Source organism: Aphelocoma coerulescens, unplaced genomic scaffold, assembly GCF_041296385.1.
Source record: "Aphelocoma coerulescens isolate FSJ_1873_10779 unplaced genomic scaffold, UR_Acoe_1.0 HiC_scaffold_56, whole genome shotgun sequence".
In the NCBI taxonomy this organism is placed as follows: Eukaryota; Metazoa; Chordata; class Aves; order Passeriformes; family Corvidae; genus Aphelocoma; species Aphelocoma coerulescens.
Genome location: NW_027183905.1, coordinates 1,744,214 through 1,761,367, shown reverse-complemented (window position 1 = coordinate 1,761,367; position 17,154 = coordinate 1,744,214). Strand labels below are relative to the sequence as shown.

At 56.2% G+C, this 17,154-nt stretch overlaps 2 pseudogenes; one reads left to right on the top strand and one right to left on the bottom strand.

Moving 5' to 3' along the window:
• The window catches only part of LOC138101861 (zinc finger protein 850-like), a 192,789-nt pseudogene that overhangs the window by 96,748 nt on the left and 78,887 nt on the right, over positions 1–17,154 (bottom strand).
• Positions 9,577–17,154, top strand: part of LOC138101859 (uncharacterized) — a 678,931-nt pseudogene continuing 671,353 nt past the window's right edge.

Genomic DNA, 17,154 nt, shown 5'->3' with positions numbered 1-17,154 from the left:
ATAAGAGCAGGAGAATGAGAAGGAAAAGAAGACCCTCAAAACACCCTCCCCCACCCCTCCCTCCTTCCCAGGGGCTGTGGGGGCATCTCTGCATCCGGCACCTCCATCTTTGGAGCTGCCAGGGACTGGCTCTGCCAGACATGGAGGAAGCTTCCAGATCCTTCTCTCAGAAGCCACCTCTCAACCAACCCTGCTGCCAAAACCAGGCTGTGCAAGCACAATAGAGCCCCAAAACTGGGGACCCAGGTATCCAGGAGCTCAGCTGCACTCCAAAATGGGGAGGGACATGTCCAGGGGCTCAGCTTTGCCCAAAAACAAGGCCCCAGCTGAGGGCGTTCTCTGCTCGGCTGACGCTGCCTGAGGGCTGGGGCTGCAGTAAGGGGGATACCCTCCTCCAGCAGGGATGTCCCGTAAACGGGGGACCCCCACAAGCCCCTCACAACCCCCAGGGCTGGGCTGGCCCTGCCTGGATGCTGGGAGACACCAAAACCGCTCTGTCCCTGCCCTCTGCTACTGCACAGGGACAGCAAATACAAGGAAAGGCCCAGGAGCTGAGAGAAGGACCGGGAGAGATCCCGCCCCGAGCACTGGCACGGGCACAACAGAGCCAGCCTGGGCACAGGGAGGGAATTTATTACCAACCACATCACAGCAGCACAAGGAGAAGGCAAGAAATCTCTCCAACACCTTCCCCTCACCCAGCGGGGATCACCCGGAACGGGGTCACCAGGGCTCTGCCCCACGGGGGTCACTGGGGATCATCCAACGCCGATCCTCCCACGGGGGATGGAGCTGGAGCAGCGCACGAAGCTCTTCCCGCACTCGGGGCACTCGCAGGGCTTCCCTTAGCGGTGCCTCCCTTGGTGTTGGGTCAAGGTAGAGCTGTGTGAGAAGCTCTTCCCACACTGGGGACACTCGTAGGGCCTCTCCCCAGTGTGGATGCGCCGGTGGAGGGTGAGGGTGGAGTTTTGATTGAAGCCCGACTGGAGGGTTTTTGCCTCGCCTGGAGCACTTGGGCCTTCCCCGGGCCCCCTCTGGCCTCTTGCAGAACCAGTGGCATTTCCCACCCCACGCGGTTTGTAAACAAGAGTCGGCTGCAGTCGAGAAGGCTCCAGGCGCCTCCTTCCAGGCTGACTCTGCCGATGCTGAGGCTGCTCTGGGCTCTGCCGGGGCTCTGCTGGGGCTCAGCTCTGGGCAAGGCTGGGCCCGCTCTCCCCTTGCATTGCTCCGGGCAGCTGAGTCACAGGGGGACAAGGAAGGGACACATCAAGGGACTTGAGGTTTAACAGAGTTTTTATTCAAAAAACTGCCATAACTACCAGGCTGTCCTAACCACCATAACTAACTAGCAGTGCTAACTACCGTAACTATCCACTTGTCCTAACTACTATAACGAAAAGCTGGCCCCAGGTGCTTCAGGTCCTCCGCTGCTCCTTCAATTGCTTTGCTGCAGCGATCAGAGGGCTCAGGCTGGAGAGAGGCTTGGCTGATGATAAAAATGGGTGCTGCCCAAAGGATGAAAAAGAAAGAAATCAACTGTTACTTTCCCAAGTCAAGTTCCTCACAGCCTCTCTTGCATCAGGACAAAGGGGAATGGTTTGAAACTCAGGAGAGGGAAGCAGGCTCAGATTAGATCTGAGGCAGAATTTTTTTATCAGAAGCGTGGGGAAACACTGGCAGAGGGTGCCCAGAGATGTGGGAGGTGCCTCCTCCCTGGAAACATCCAGGCTCAGGTCAGGCAGGGCTCTGAGCCGCCTGATCTGCTTGAAGATGTCCCTGCTCCTTGCGGGGCACATGGTCCAGATGACCAGGAAAGGACCCTGCCAAGCCAAACCAGGCGAGGATTCTGCTGGCTTTGCATGTGAAAAGCAGCGAGACTGGACACTATTGGAGGGGGCCCCATGAGAAAACCCCTCCCTCGCGCTGCTCTTTCCCCTGCAGCCGCTTCGCATCCACCTGCAGCAGCTCCTGGGCAGACCAGCGCCGCTCCTCGTCCAGCTCCAGGCTGCACTCCAGGAAGTCCCGCAGCAGAGCCGACAGGCGCCTGGGCTCCTGCAGCTGCGGGGTCCCGTTCTGCCGGATCAGACAGCGAGCCTGCGCGGAAAGCAAACACTTCTGAAAAAGCTCTGCCAGCTTCCTTCACACCCACGAGTGCTCACAGCGACCCCGGTTTCTCAGCCCCAGTCTCCAGGGACACTTTCCTCCCTGGCAGAGATGCTGATCAGAGCTCATTTTTCTATGCCAACCAAAAAAGCCAAATGCTGCTGCAGCCACAGCCATTCCAACATCCACATGGTCTTGCCTTGAGAGCCAATGTCATTGGCTGACTTTGTTAGTTGGAACCTCCATCAGAAATAACCCATTTTGCTTCTCCAAATACGGACACCAGCTTTACAGGCCATTTGCAAGAGTCACTGTGGCCTGCCTGTGGTATTTCCAAGGATTCTTACATCAAATGCATCCCTGCAGTGCCACTGACACTCAAGTAAATGCATTCAAGATGTTCCATCCCAGAAACTGCCAGGCAAGGAACCCGAGGTTTGGGTTGCTGAAAGCTCAGCCTTGGTGACATGGAGAAAGTAGCTTGGGCGAGGAAAGAAATATGTTAGACTATGGGGATGTTAAACAATCATCTCCATGTTTTAGACAAGTTTCCCAGTGAGAAGAGTCAGGGGGAGTTCATCTCGCAGAACCTCTTTCAGAAACTCCTTCAGAAAACTTGTTGGGTTTGGGTGTGGGGTTTGGGGTTGGTCTGGGGTTTTCTGCAAGATAAGGTTAGAGCTGATGCTCTGGCTTCATGTTTTCAGGTCATCCTCACAGACAGAAGAGCTGCAACAACTTAAAACCCAAAGCAAATTCTGGAGACTGCAGAATATTTGTCTGTGCTCAGGCTCGAGTCCTCTGGGAATTCCCTTCCCGATGGGCAGAGCCCTCCGTCTGCTCCTCCCAGGGCGGGGTCCCTCTGTGCTCACAGGCCTCTGCAAACTCTGGGAAATTTGCCTCTTACCATGGCTGCCGTGTGCTCGAAGTAAGGAGGTTCTCCTTCCACCATCTCGATGGTCACAATGCCCAAGGACCAGATGTCCACCTTGGGGCCATAAGGAGAACTGGTCACAACCTCTGGGGCCATCCAGTGAGCAGTGCCCACCATGGAGCTGCACTGCTCCTGCTCAGGGCTCAGCTGAGCGCAGAGGCCAAAATCAGCTGAGGACAGAAACAAACACTGTCAAAGGCAGCTGGAATGAGGAAACCAAGCACAAAGATTGCCCACTCTCAGTCTGAGAATGCAGTGCTGAATCCAGTTGGAAAAGTCCGCAGGGCTGTAGCCAAGGCAATATGGAAGTGGACCCTTAAAGGAACCCTCAGCTTTCATGCAGTGGCTTTTAGTGATTCCCTTGAAGCTTCAGATTCCAACTCCTGCCCCTCTGGAAGGGCCACACCCAGAGCAAAGCCACTGCTGACACCCTGCTCCTCTCCTCAGCTCTCTGCATGGGGCAGCCGCTCTCAGCTGGCAGCAGGGGCCGGGCACCGCCACCAGCAGCACTTGTGGGGCTCTGGCCGTCACTGGGAAGCAGCCCCACACCCGCAGCCCGGGAGCGCCGTGCCTGACCAGGAACACCCACCCAGCTTGACAGAGCCGTCCGTTGCCAGAAGGATGTTGGAGCTCTTCAGATCTCTGTGGATCACCCGGTTTGAGTGGAGGAAATCCAGGCCCTGCAGACACTGAGAGAGAGCAAGAAACACGAGGGTGGAAATCAATGGCCGGAATACACAATCCCACAAGAAAGGACAGTTTAGAATTCTGCCAGCAGCAGCTTTGCTGTGACAGGCCAAGAGTGCAGTGCAGACAAGCTCCGGGCAAATGGTTCAAGGCAAAGCCGAGAACAACAAATCAAATCAAAAAAGACAGAGAGTCCCACAACAGCAGGAAAGAGGACAAGAGCAGAGTGGAAGTTCAGTGACACTGGCAGGCCGTTCACTTCAGAGGCTCTTTCTTCTGCAGCTCATAAAAACAACACAGAAACAAAGCTCTGAGCATGGAGCCACTCCTCTTCTCAGGCCCTGCTTGGAAGGAGCATTGTGTCCAAGCCATGGGAAGCACGAGCAGGATCCCTCACCTCCCGACTGACAGCTGCCATCTCTCCTTCAGCCATGCGTGTCTGTCTGACAACGTCCTGCAAAGTTCCTCCATCCATGTATTCCATCACCAGCCAGAGATCTTCATCAACAAGGAAGCTGGAAGAGGCAAACAATGGCATGGAGATGAACATGCACTGCTCAATTCCCTGATGGAAAAGCCTCGAGTGGAATTTTGTTTCCAGGTCACTTGTAAATGAGGACAGAATCCGATGCAGAGACATTCCTGCCAGGCTGCACAGTCCTTGGGATCTGCACAGTCTAAAGGAGAAGGAGACGCCTGTGGGAAAGGAGAGGCCTTAGATGGCAAGCAAGTGAAAAATGCAGTTTAGCAGCAGCCCAGATCAATGTGGAACCACAACACTTGCCCCCAGCTGGTTCAGCATCTGAACTCAGCAGTTTCACCATTCCCTCCAGAACAAGGCAACACAACTTCCAGAGTTATCCAGGGCAGGGGGCCGTGCAGCACTTAGGACAAAAGTGGTCAAGTGTTTGGAAAACCTTGCAGAAAGTCCCTTCAGAAACAGGCAAGGCCATTGCAAAATGGGCACATGAGGCATTTCTGGAAACAAGAACCTGGTCTTCCTGGCATCTGCAGCAATGGAAAAGAGTTGGGAAGGAGAAGCCAAGGGAAATAATTTCTGCCAGGGTTTATCAGCACTTGTCATAAGACCCAGAAAACTGGGTCAGCTTGAAGGAAAAACCAAACCAAAGCAACAAAAGCACACGGAGGGAGTGAACTGACAGGCTGTTGTTTTGGGAAGCTACGGCCGGGTGAGGCTTTTTCAAAACAGGCTACAGACTATGGATGCCAGGAGAGATTAACGCAGGGCCCGTGCACGGGATAAGAGCTGAAGCACTCACCTGTCCAAAAAGCTGACAATGTTGGGGTTCTTCTTGTCCTTCAGGACGAGGATCTCATTCACAGCTCGTTCCCTGTTCTGCCCTCTGAGACTCATTTTCTTTATGGCCACCTGAAAGGACATTGCAGCCCTTGAACTGCAGGAGTCTGGGGCAGGAGGCCGCAGCAAACACGGAGCGAGTCTTTGTGGAGCGACGGAGCCGGGCTGTGCCAAACTGCCTTGGGATGGGACACCCGGGCTCAGCAAGTGACATTCCCACAGCCCATTTCTCTGCTCGCTGCGGGGCCGCTTACAGGACACAGGGCCAGAGACATTTGGCCTTGGAAGCTCTGCAGAAATGGGCCCTCAGCTCTCAGCCTCAAAGCTCTCACAGCATTCTCTGCACCTGCAGTCTTCTCAAACCGCCTTAGTTTACCACCACTCTCATTATCATTCAAACACATTTTGCAAGCAGGAAGTAATTCTGGTTCTGTGAAAACAGAGCAAAACAGCCGGGAACCCTTTAGCAATCCTGGGGATTTGGTCATGATTTCAAACGCAACTGCTCTGTTTGGGATTGCACAACAGAGCAAACACGCACAAACATTGCTCAGATGATCCCTGTCACAGGCTGTCACTGACACCAGACCCAAACACAGCTGCAGGGTTTAGGAGAGAGCTTTGCTCTGCACATCCATCTTCTCATTCCTCTCCCTCTCTCTGGGAACAGCTGCAGTAGGACTAAAACCCCAAACTGATCCCAAAAAGGATCTCTCCTTAATTAGGTCTTGAGGTACTCTTGGAAGATGAAACGCAGGATGGAAAAACTGCTAAACAGTGTTCCTGTCCGAGGCTGGGATGAAGATAAATTAGGCCTCAGCCTCCACCAGCTGATGCACTGATGTTTTCAGATATGAAGACCAAGCCAGCGTGTCCTGCTCTGACAGACACAGCTGCCCTCCTTGCATTCCTTTGGGCACTTCAGAAGGCTCAAGTCTGTCCCAGCCGTGCTCTGCAGGCTGACACTGCTGTGCCTTCAGTGGAACAGCCTGTGCAGGAAAGCTCTGCTGGCCCCCCAAAGCTGCAGCCACAGCTCCCAGCAGAGGGGAAAGCCCTCGAGAGCTGCCCGACGCGGTGGGCGTGGTGACACTGACCTCTCCTCCAGTGGCCCTGTCGAGTCCTTTATAAACGGTTCCGAAAGCCCTGGAGACAGAACAGCAGAGAAGAAAGAAGCAGCGCTTTAGGCCCTGGGAGTGAAAGCCAGCCCAGACAGGAGATCTCTGCTGCCCGCAGCATTTACAAAACACCTGGGTGCATCGACCCTTCAAACAGCAGCGCAGCAGCCACCAGCCCTGTGCCACACAAGGTGTGCGAGAGAAAACTGAGGCCCAACACGAAGGAAAAGGGCTGGAGCAAATCCCAAATGTCCACACTGAATTACTTTAGTCCAAAACCTAGGGTGGGAGCAGGTGTCTAAAGAACTGGAAAAGAATGTATTTCATCCTTTTCCATTTCCTGCCTACGAGCTGCAGGATCCACAAGGGCCCTGCCATCAGGCAGCTGATGCATTTTCCCCCCCAGTGCAGCAGCTCTGTGCCTGTTACTGAATGTACGGGGCTTACTACCTGTGCTGAAAAGACCACTTATTAGTTCATCTCTGGTTTCTGTTTCTAAACTGTTATGTTGATAATCCTGACCGGTGGATATTTTTTTGGAAGCAAACTATTTGAAAGGAATCTTCTTGAGAACTGTTTTCTGACAGTCACCAGATGGTGAGCTGCTCTTTCAGGCAATCACATTCCAGGGACAGAAGATCTTCCAGGTCCTGCTCCTTGCTGCAGGCAGGACACTGCCGGCCTCAGGGGCCTCTGACGGTGCCTTCTGACCACAGTTACCAATTCTGATCAGGACTGAGAGACAGCAGGATCGTGGCCCAGTGTCTGAAGCTGTTTGCAGCTTGCCTGGCTTCTCACTTGATCCTGCACCAGCAAATACCTGGCCCCTGCTTGTGCAGAAGTAACTGCCGTGCACTTACCCTTGGCCAACCTGCTCCAGTTCCAGGTATTTCTCGGCAGGCTCCCCCACGCTCACGGTGCTCCCTGAAAGAAACCACATGGAAGACGCTCCCTCCCAGATGGAGACCCCGCCTTGCAGCAGGGCCAAAATGCAGCCCCACTCCCTGGGGCCGGGAGCCCCTTGCTCTCAGCTGGGCAAGGACAATAAATGACTCTGTGACGTTCAGCTGCACAGCAAGCCTGGGTGCAGCTGATGCTGAGACACACACGCAGCACCCTGCTCTGGCACACAGCAGCACAGCAGACGTACTCAGCTGCATCAGGCACCACTCCTCTCTGCCCTCTGGCTGCAGGGCTGTGCTGCTGTCAGAATGTTCAGCCCAGGATCCCGCAGCAGAGGGAGGTTCAGTGTCCTCTTCCCAAGCAGAGGGAGGTTCCCCATCCTCTTCCCAAAATGCAGCAGGTTCCTGGTCTTCTTTCCAAGCCACGGGACGTTTCCTGTCCTCTTCCCATGCTGGGAGAATTGCAGCCTCCTCTTCCCAAATCACAGGATGTCCTCTGTCCTCGTCCCACGCTGGGAGATGTCCGTCGTCCTTCTCCCATGGCACTGGAGCCTCGCTGTCCTCGTCCCACACCGGGTGATGTCCACCATCCTCGCCCCACACCACAGGAGCTTCACTGTTGTATTCCCGAACCATGGGATGTTTGCCCTCATCTCCCAGGACAGAGGGAAGTTCACTGTCGTTTCCCAGGATGGAGGGAAGTTCACCATCATCCCCCAGAACAGCAGGAAGTTCACTGCTGTCTTCCTCCTCTTTGGCCTCCTCTTTGGAAGCACAGGGAGCCAGAGGAGGAGCTGATGCTGCTTTTGTGCCCTGTGGACAGATGGTAGCGTGAGGGACAGGAAGTTCTCTCTCAGTTATCGCCTTATTTATCCTCAGCTACACATCCAGCTGCACTAAGCAGAAATGGGATTCAGAGCTGTTCAAACTAGGAAGGGGCTAAAGTCGACATTGCCACTTATTGCTGGGCATTCCATATTCCACCGTGGCTAAAGCCAGCAAGCAATCTTCTGCCTGCAAAACCAGACCTGCAGCTCTTCAAAAGCTCTTCAGCAGAGAAGGAGAAAAGTGCCAGGGATCCCTTTGCTGCTGCTGCTGCTGCTGCAAAGACACTGGCAGGAACTTTCCTTCAGCCTCCCAGGCTGGCGCTCGACTGCCACATGCCAAGCTCACAACTCTCTGCACAATTCCGACCACCAAGGGTTCCTTTCCCACTCACCGAAGGAGGAGCTGCTCGGGATCCACGCGTGAGGTGCCCTGCAACGGGACAGGGAACACGAACCAGATGCTGTTAGGAAAAACCTGCCCGTGGTGGGAACTCCCACGGAGCAAGGACACCCCGAGAGAGCATTTTGCTTCCACAACATCCCTCCAGGAGCCACAGTCCCTTCGCACAGCAAGCAAGAGAACAGCACAGAATCCTGGGCTGTGTCAGCTCTTGGCTGCAGCAGCCAACGCAGGGAGTTCCAGGCTCCGCTGGCACAGACTCTGCGCTTGAGGGAACAGAACCCCCCCGGCTCCATTGCAAATGCTGTGCACGCCCCGCTGGCTGCAGACACCCCCTTTTTCAGCTGCAGCTGCTGGCAGGAGCTCTCCCAAACCAGCGGTGTCTTAATGGCAATTTGGTTACAAAGGCAGCTCAGTTGCAGTGGGAGAACAGAAAGCACACAGCAAGCCCGAAGGCACCGACGCTGCAGCCAGGGAAAACCTCGACTTACGTGCCAAGTGGGCTAAAAAATACCCCGAATAAGCCACAGAGTACAGAGTGCAAACTGCAGCAACCGCTTGCTGGATCATTTTGGCCGTGCTGCACACGTGGCAGACTGTACCCCTGCAAGCACAGAAGGACACCCGGCAGGGGCTGGGCTGGCTGCTGAGAATGCCTCGGGCAGGAGGATCCTCCGGCAACCAGCGGGCGCCCAGAGCCGCTCTGGACACTGAGGGCTCCGTGCCCACAGCAACGGGAACACGGCGAGGACGCGGCAGCGTTCCCGTGACATCACAGCAGCAGCTCCCGCAAGAACCGCCTGGAAGGTTCTCCTCTGTCACAGAGGAGCACAAAGGATCCTCCCGGGGCACAGCCTGTTGCTCAAAGCCTCCAAGAGGAACCCAGAAAATGCAGCAGACAAGGAGAGCCCATAGCCAAGCCTGAACAACGAAATCAAAGCCATGCACTGATGCTCCGAATTAGGGGCGGGAGTCGGGAGGCTGCAGGGCTTCCCAAGGAGCCGGAGGCAGCCAACACGCAGGGCTGGGCAAGTCGGGCCGGGAGCAGCGGAGAGCTTTGTTTCCCTTCCCAGCTGAATGGCGGCTCGGGCCGGGCCCGTTCCAGGGCTGTTCCTCAGCTGCGGCTTTCCCCTCACGCAGCCCGGGGGGCGCTGGGAGCGCGGGGCGAGGCTGGGCCGTGTGCAGAGCCCGCCCCTCGCTGCGATTGGGCGGTGCTGCCGTCAGTCGTGGTTCTGGCGCGCTGATTGGTCGGAGCGGGGAGCAGCCCGGGCCCGGAGCCGCCGGCAGGGCGGCCGTGGCGCAGCAGAGGCGCCATTGGCGGAGCGTCTGTGCGGGCCCGGGAGCGGCGGCGGCGGCCGGAGCCCGGTGAGGCGGCGGCGGAGCTCGGAGGCGGCCCCAGCGCAGGTGGGAGCCGCGCTCGGTTCTGGCGGGGCTCGGCGCTGGCTGCGGGCGGAGGGGGCGGCAGGGGGCTGGGGCGGGTTCGTTGTGCCGTGTGGGCGCCGTGTTCGCCCTGGCGTGAGGGCGCTGCGGGAGCGGCTGCCCGCGCTCTCCTTGCCGCTGCTGCCTCGGCAGGAGCCGGTGCCGGAGCAGCGCTGGCTCGTCCCGGCTGCTGTGGGTAGGACAGAGGTGGCTGCCCCGTCGGCGGGAGTGTGCGGGAAAGTTCCCGTGGCCAGAGGTTTGTGTGCCCAGAGGAGCCGGAGGAGTCCTGTAAAAGGAACTTTATTCCTGGAGCAAGGGAGAGGCCACGGGGCATTTCCCGTGGGGTCTGTCCAAGTGTTGGAGGACGCAGCCTCCTTTTTATGCCGATTTCCCCGGCCGCATCTCCGTGTCCCTTTCCGCAGTGGCTGAGGTCCTTGGAAGGTACAGACTTCCCGATGCGCCTGCTGCATGTGCCCCTTAATGTGCACCCCCACTTTGTATAACATCCGATATTCATGGCTCTGTTAAGTCTTTGTTTCCTTTGTTCTCTGTTTCACCACTTTTCCTTGGCCATCTCTTTGCCAAGAGCACTTTGAGTCCTTTAATTTTCCACAACCTCCTGGTCCTTCTGCTGAAAGAGGATCTGATGCCATCCCAGGGTGAAATGTGGCGTTGCTCATGGGAGTGGATTGGTGGGTGAGAAGGTCAGGAGCTGGAGCTGTGGGCTTGGTTATGATTTGGAGGACAGCTTGTAATCTAATGATGCATTGAAATGATCACTGGGTTCTCTGGCACCTGGTATGAATTTGTTTGGGTTCCCAGGGGCTGCTCCATGGTGTTGTAGGATTTGTTCTGGTGGCCGTTCATCTTTTCCCCATTTTTAGGTGCTCCCAAAAATGCCAGGGATGCATCAATTGACCGCTTTTCTCTGATTAAATCATCACATCCTTGGATTCCCAAGTGATTTCGCTGAACTTGTGGCAGCAAAAGCAGCCCAGTGGTCAAACGCACCCTGTATAACCCAGACAGTGCCAGCAGATGTTGGAGTGGGAAGAGGGATGATTCCCCCCCGCTTTTGTGAGTGAAGTTCTCCCAACATTCTCCGTTTGCTGTTTTCCTTTGCAGCTTCAGGGATTTCTGTTGCAGAGTCCGAGATGCTCAGTGTGGGCTCTGCCTTTAGCAATGCAAATTCCGTCTGTGCAGGGAGGCAGAGCTTGGGGTGAGGGGCAGAGGGAATCAGCCCAATTCCTCTGGCAGGCAAGGAGAGCCTGGGACATTGTGCACACTTCCCCCAGCAGAGATAATTTGCATTTCTAAAGCTCCTCTGCTGGCTGCCTGGAAGGAAGCTTCTCCTCCAGGGCAACCATCAGGTGACTCACAAGTGCCCTCCCCAGAGCTGCTTTCTTTTTCTTTTTCTTTTTCTTTTTCTTTTTCTTTTTCTTTTTTTTTTCTTTTTCTTTTTCTTTTTCTTTTTCTTTTTCTTTTTCTTTTTCTTTTTCTTTTTCTTTTTCATTTCCTTTTCTTTTTCTTTTTCTTTTTCTTTTTCTTTTTCTTTTTCTTTTTCTTATGTTTTTTTAGCTCTTTATGAGTTAAAGGGTCATCTTTAAACCTCTTCCAGTTTTGCAAAATGCTGCCTACAGGTGAACATTGAAAAACCCATTCTAAAATTCTCCCATCACTAACAGCCACGCACACACATACACAGAAAAACGCCTAAACCAATAAAGATTTTTCTACTTCTTCCCCTAAGACTAAAAATTGACTCTCACACCCCTGGCCCAAACCCAGCTGACAATGTCAGAGTAGGATTATTAAGAAAAAAAATTCTAGTGATATAATCCTGTCAACAAAACTCCTGGAAGAACAAAAACTCTCCAACGACCTTTTTAGTGTTAGAGGATCAAGGCATTACTTTATTCTGGCCAGGATGTGCAACAGAAATCATTTCATCCACACAGAGCCCGGGTGTGCAGAGAAAATCATTCCATGGCACACGAGTTTTACTCAATTTTTCCTCAACTTTATACAGTCTAAACCCATCGAAATCCGTAGGTTTAATGTTCATTGGTTCCAAGTTGGGTAGTTCTTAGTATTTGGTTTCCTGTTGGCCCCGGATTGCTTGGCCTCTGATGTTCATTAGGTCCACACTCCTTGTTTTCCTTCTCAGCCTTTTCCAGAGCAGGGGTCTCCAGCTGTGCCGGGGGCAGTGTCTGGGGTAGCTGTTCCTTGATGTTTGCTGATGGGCGTTGATGTTCTGTTGATGGGCGTTATCTTTTGGGTATCTTTTGGGCTATTCCCAGTCTGTTGAGATGTTAAGCTCATCTCTGTTGAGTGGTGTAACTTCCCTTAAAGTCCCCAGGCAGGGTCTGTGCCAGCCGAGCTTCCTGTGGAAGAGATTTCACAAGAGACAGGATTCTGGCCACAGACTGCTTGAAACAGACATCCCTGATCTCCACCCCCCACTAGGTCGGGAATTAGCAGGGTGAGGAATTGCAAACCTCAATTCCAGGGAGATAATTGAATATCTGCCCTGGGTCTGGCTCTTCTTCTTGCCAAAGCCAATGGCAGCAGCCGTACCCGTGGCATCTCACTGTCCGTGGGTGCTCATCCTCTGACAGCTGCTGAGCTTTCTGCAAAATCATTCGTTTCTCCAGTGACCCAAACAAGATCAATGAAAGTAAATCCTGATCCTTCCACATCCCGCAGCCTCCTGGGGGCCGGGGGCCACTGCCGGCCCTGCCCGGGGGGTGTTGGGGTCAGGCAGTGCCCGGCGCTGAGCCCCGGCTGCCCCACAGCCCCGGCCCGGCCCCACAGCTCCCCACAGGCCCCCAGCCCGTGCTGCCCTGTCCTGCTGCTCCCCGCCACAGAGAAACACCCTAAAATCCTGAACTTCTTTTTCTTTCCTGTCCTGGAACGCGGGGATACAAAAGATCTGGATCAGCTGGCAAATGTTGAGGATAAGATGGCGCTGAAAAGCATCCCAGTCCTCACTTTTTTCACTTCCTCCTCTTTTCCATCTTCCTTTTCCTTTCTTACCACATAGATTCCTCCTGCTGCTGTTTGCCTTAACCATATTCCTGCACACTCCCTTCAACCAATCCCTTCCCAGCACACCAACACCATCCGTCCCCTGTTGCTGAGACCCCTTCTCCACTTCCCATTTTACCCTGCTGGGTGTCCATGTCCTTAATTAGCTCTGGGAGAATGTGCAAACTGCCTTTTGATTAGGAAACGATGTCCATGGTTCTGTTCAGGCTTTGTTGTTGTTCTGGAAGTTGAGGAATTGAGCAGGAGCTTGGTTGAGCAGCAGTGTGTGTCAGTCAGTGCCATTTTGTGGAGCTGCTGGTTTGTGCTGTCACTTGCTTGTGTGCAAGTGCGTGTGGCTGTGTCCGAGCAGATTCAGAGCATGTGTTTGTAAGGAGGCGTTGGTGTTGTTGGTTCGCTGGGGGTGCCCGGTTTTCGGGACAGTCCCCCTGGAGCAGGGTGTCCCCCCTTGGTGCAGGCGCGGCCCTCAGGCAGCGCTCAGCCAATCAGAAGGCGCGGCGCTGGTGACTCAGCAGTTGCCAGGCAGAGCCGCAGCGCCCGGCGCTCCCCAGCTGGAGCCCACGTGTGGCCCGGCCTTGGCGCCCCCCGCCAGGGGAATTTGGGGAGGTGGGAGGGGGGGAGCGCCAAGGCCGGGCCGGGCCGTGCTGTGCTGGCAGAAGTGGCTGCGGCGGGGGCCGAGTGCGGGCAGGAGCGGCCGAGAGCCCAGCGCTGCCCCAGCCCGAGCTGCCGCAGCTGCATCGCTGCTCGTGCTGTGCGATCCGAGAGCTCTGGGGGGCAGAGCGAGCCAGGGCTGGGTGCTGGGCCCGGGGGGAGGAGGAGAAAGGCTGGAGGAGCAGGGCTGGAGACCAGAATGGTGAAACGATGGCCGTGGGAGCAGCAGGTGGGATTCTGCAGGAGAAGGAGTAGTGTGAGGAAGAGGAGTGTGACGAAGAGTAGGGACACAGGAGGAGGAGGAGGAGCAGGAAGAGGAGGCACCGCAAGGTTCCAGCACTCGCTGTATCTGCAGCCTCGCCCCAGCCCCAGGAGCGTTGCCCCCCCCATCCAGCAGGTGATCAGGGAGGGGGATCCACGATTTTCCCGTGGGTGAATCTTGGTGTTTCTGAGGTTTCTTGGCCTCCATGTTGGTGCTTTGGTTTTTTTTTTGTGGGGGCTGAATGTTTATATTTTGGAGGGGGCTTTGTCTGAATCTTGATGTTTTGGTAGTTTTTGGTCTGTGTCTTGATTTTTGGGGGCATTTTGGTCTGAATCTTGGTGTTTTGGAGGTTTTTACAGATACAAGATGCCCGGTGATGTGCTTGGGGAGGAGGAACTCCCAGCCCATGGTGTTCACGCCTTGTTTTTCCTTTCCAATCCAGGATTTGTCATTCCCAAGGTGTGGCTGGATGGAGGAGGAGGAAAAGCCCCGGAGATGCCACATGAGGAGGAGGGGCTGCAAACGCAGCCCAGAGAGATCCAAGGAGGAAAGAGCCCTCCTTTGCCAGGAAGGTGGCCTGAAATCCAGGGGGAGCTCGGAGGTGGGGGAGAAGCCTCAGGGTTGGGAGAAGACCCACAAGTGCCTGGAATGTGGGAAGGGCTTCAACCAGAGCTCCAGCCTGAAAAAACACCAGAGGATCCACACTGGGGAGAGGCCCTACAAGTGTGGGAAATGTGGGAAGAGCTTCACCAACAGCTCTCACCTGATCCGGCACCAGGTGATCCACACAGGGGAACGGCCCTATGAATGCTTAGAATGTGGGAAGAGCTTCCCCCAGAGCTCCAGCCTGTGGACACACCAGCGCATCCACACTGGGGAGAGGCCCTACGAGTGTTCTGAGTGTGGGAAGAGGTTTCCAACCAGCTCCGATCTCCTCAGACATCAGCGCATTCACACGGATGAGAGGCCCTTCCGCTGCCCCGACTGTGGGAAGGGCTTCAAACGCAACTCCACCCTCATCACCCACCGGCGCATCCACACTGGGGAGAGGCCCTATGAGTGTCCCCAGTGTGGGAAGAGCTTCTCCAGCAGCTCTCATTTCACCCGACACCAACGGAGGCACCGCTAAGGGAAGCCCTGCGAGTGCCCCGAGTGTGGGAAGAGCTTCGTGCGCTGCTCCAGCTCCATCCCCCGTGGGAGGATCGGCGTTGGATGATCCCCAGTGACCCCCGTGGGGCAGAGCCCTGGTGACCCCCGTTCCGGGTGATCCCCGCTGGGTGGGGGGAAGGGGTTGGAGAGATTTCTTTGCCTTCTCCTTGTGCTGCTGGGATTTGATTGGGAATAAATTCCCTCCCTGTGCCCAGGCTGGCTCTGTTGCATCTGGAAGCTTTCTCCATGTCTGGCAGAGCCAATCCCTGGCAGCTCCAAAGATGGAGGTGCTGGATGCAGAGATGCCCCCATAGCCCCTGGGAAGGAGGGAGGAGGGGGAGGGTGTTTTTAAGGGTCTTCTTTTCCTTCTCATTCTCCTGATGTTATTTTTTCAGTGTCATCAATTTAAATAATATCTCTAATTAGAGCCTTTTGTGCCCGTGCTGGGTTTTACTGAGGGATCTCTCCCGGTCCTTATCCCCACCCGGGAACCCTCGGTTCCATTTTCTCTCCCCTGTGCGGCTGCGGGGGGCAGGGACAGAGTGGCTTTGGTGGGTGCCTGGCACTGGGCCAGCGTCACCCCAGGCCATGGGCACCCCTGAGATCCCGCGTCCCTGGGGACACATTTCTGGGCACAACTGAGCTCCCACCTGCCCCGCACCTCGAGGTTCCCCCTCCAAAAAACCCCACCTGCAGCGTCCCTAAAGCCCCTCAGCCAATCAAAATGGTGGCCAGCGCTGGCCATGGGGCGAGTGGTGGCAGCTGGGGCTGTACTGGTGGCACTGGTGGTGCTGGGAGCCCCCCCAGCTGCGAGCGCGGAGCTCTCGGGTGAGCGGGGGGGGCGGGACATGATGGGAAAGGGGGGGAGAAGGGGAAAAAGGGGTGATGGGACCCCTAAAATGAGTGAGAGGTGGAGGGGACCCTCAAAGGAAGAGCAGGAGGGGGCTGAAGAGTGGGGGAGAAACGGGTGGGAGGGGCTGGGAAAGTGGGGAAAAGTGGAGGATGGGACCCAAAAACTGAGCGGGAGTGGGCTGGGGATTGGGGGATTGTGGGGGAAAAGGGTGGAAAGGGTGAAAAGGGGGGAATGGGACTCCAAAACTCCTCTGGGGAGCGGCTGGAAATGGTGGGAGACGAGATGTGAAATAGGGAGAAGGGTGGAAAAGAGGAAGTCAGAGCACGGGCAGGAGGGTCCTGTGGCGGCCGTGGGGCACAGGGGGTGCGGAGCGGGGATCCGGGGTGGCTCCCGGAGCTCTGGGCATGCTGGGGGCTGCAGGGGGGCACCCCCTGAGCTGTGTCCCGCACACACAGGGGTGTTCCAGGGGATGATGAAGTCCGAGTGTCGCTTCATTAAGGGCACCGAGCGGGTGAGGTTGGTGCAGAGGAGCATCTGACAGCGGGAGCAGCAACTGCACTCGCCAGCGATGTGGGGCTGTTTGTGGGGGACAGCCCGTGTGGGGAGAAACAGGCGCAGTGCTGGAACAGCCATCCAGCCAGACTGGGGTACAAACGGGCTCTGGCGGACAGGCTCTGCCGGCACCACCGCGACATCGTTGCCCCGTTGCTCGCGGCCCGCAGAGGTGCAGAACGTCGGGCAGAGCGAGTCCCCTCGGGCCCTGCCCTGGGGATGAGCCTGGAGCCCCTCAGCCCCCCTGGTGCCCATCCCCGGGGCCTCTTGTCCTTCCAGGTTCCCCTGAGCTCTCCACTCCCTCACAGTCCATCCCAGTCCCTCCCAGTCCCTCCCAGTCCATCCCAGTCTCTCCCAGTGCCCCCGCGCGTGTCCATCGCAGCCCTGCGTGGCGCTGACGCCCCTCAGCCAATCAGAGCGCGTCTCTCTGATGACTCATCAGTTGCCAGGCAGACCCGCAGCGCCGAGTGCCCCGTGCTGGACTCGGCCTCCCAGTGCCGCGCGCTCCATTCCCAGTCGCTCCCAGTGCCCTCCCAGTGCCTCCCCAGTGCCCTCAATCCACTCCCCTCTCACGAGGGCAGCTCACTTCTCTCAGAACATCCCAACCCAAAGCTGTCTGTGCTTCTAGGCCGATCTCTTGTCCTGTTTTTCGGTGTTGGGCATTCCATCAAGAGCCACCCTTCCTTTTAACCTTGGCAAAGGGGCTGGGAGAGGGTTTGGGGGATCCTCGGAAGGCAAGGAGCAACTGGGATGGAGTTTGTGGAGTCCTGGAGGGGATGAGAGTGGGTTTGGCATGTGCTGGAAGGTTTAACAGCATTCTGGACAGATTGTGGACGAAAAAAAGAGGGGTTTAGGGGGTCCTGATGGCTCTCTGGGGGGTTTTTGAGAGGTCCTGACCCCTGTGGACCCCCCAGAGATGCCAGCGGACACTGCCCGCAGC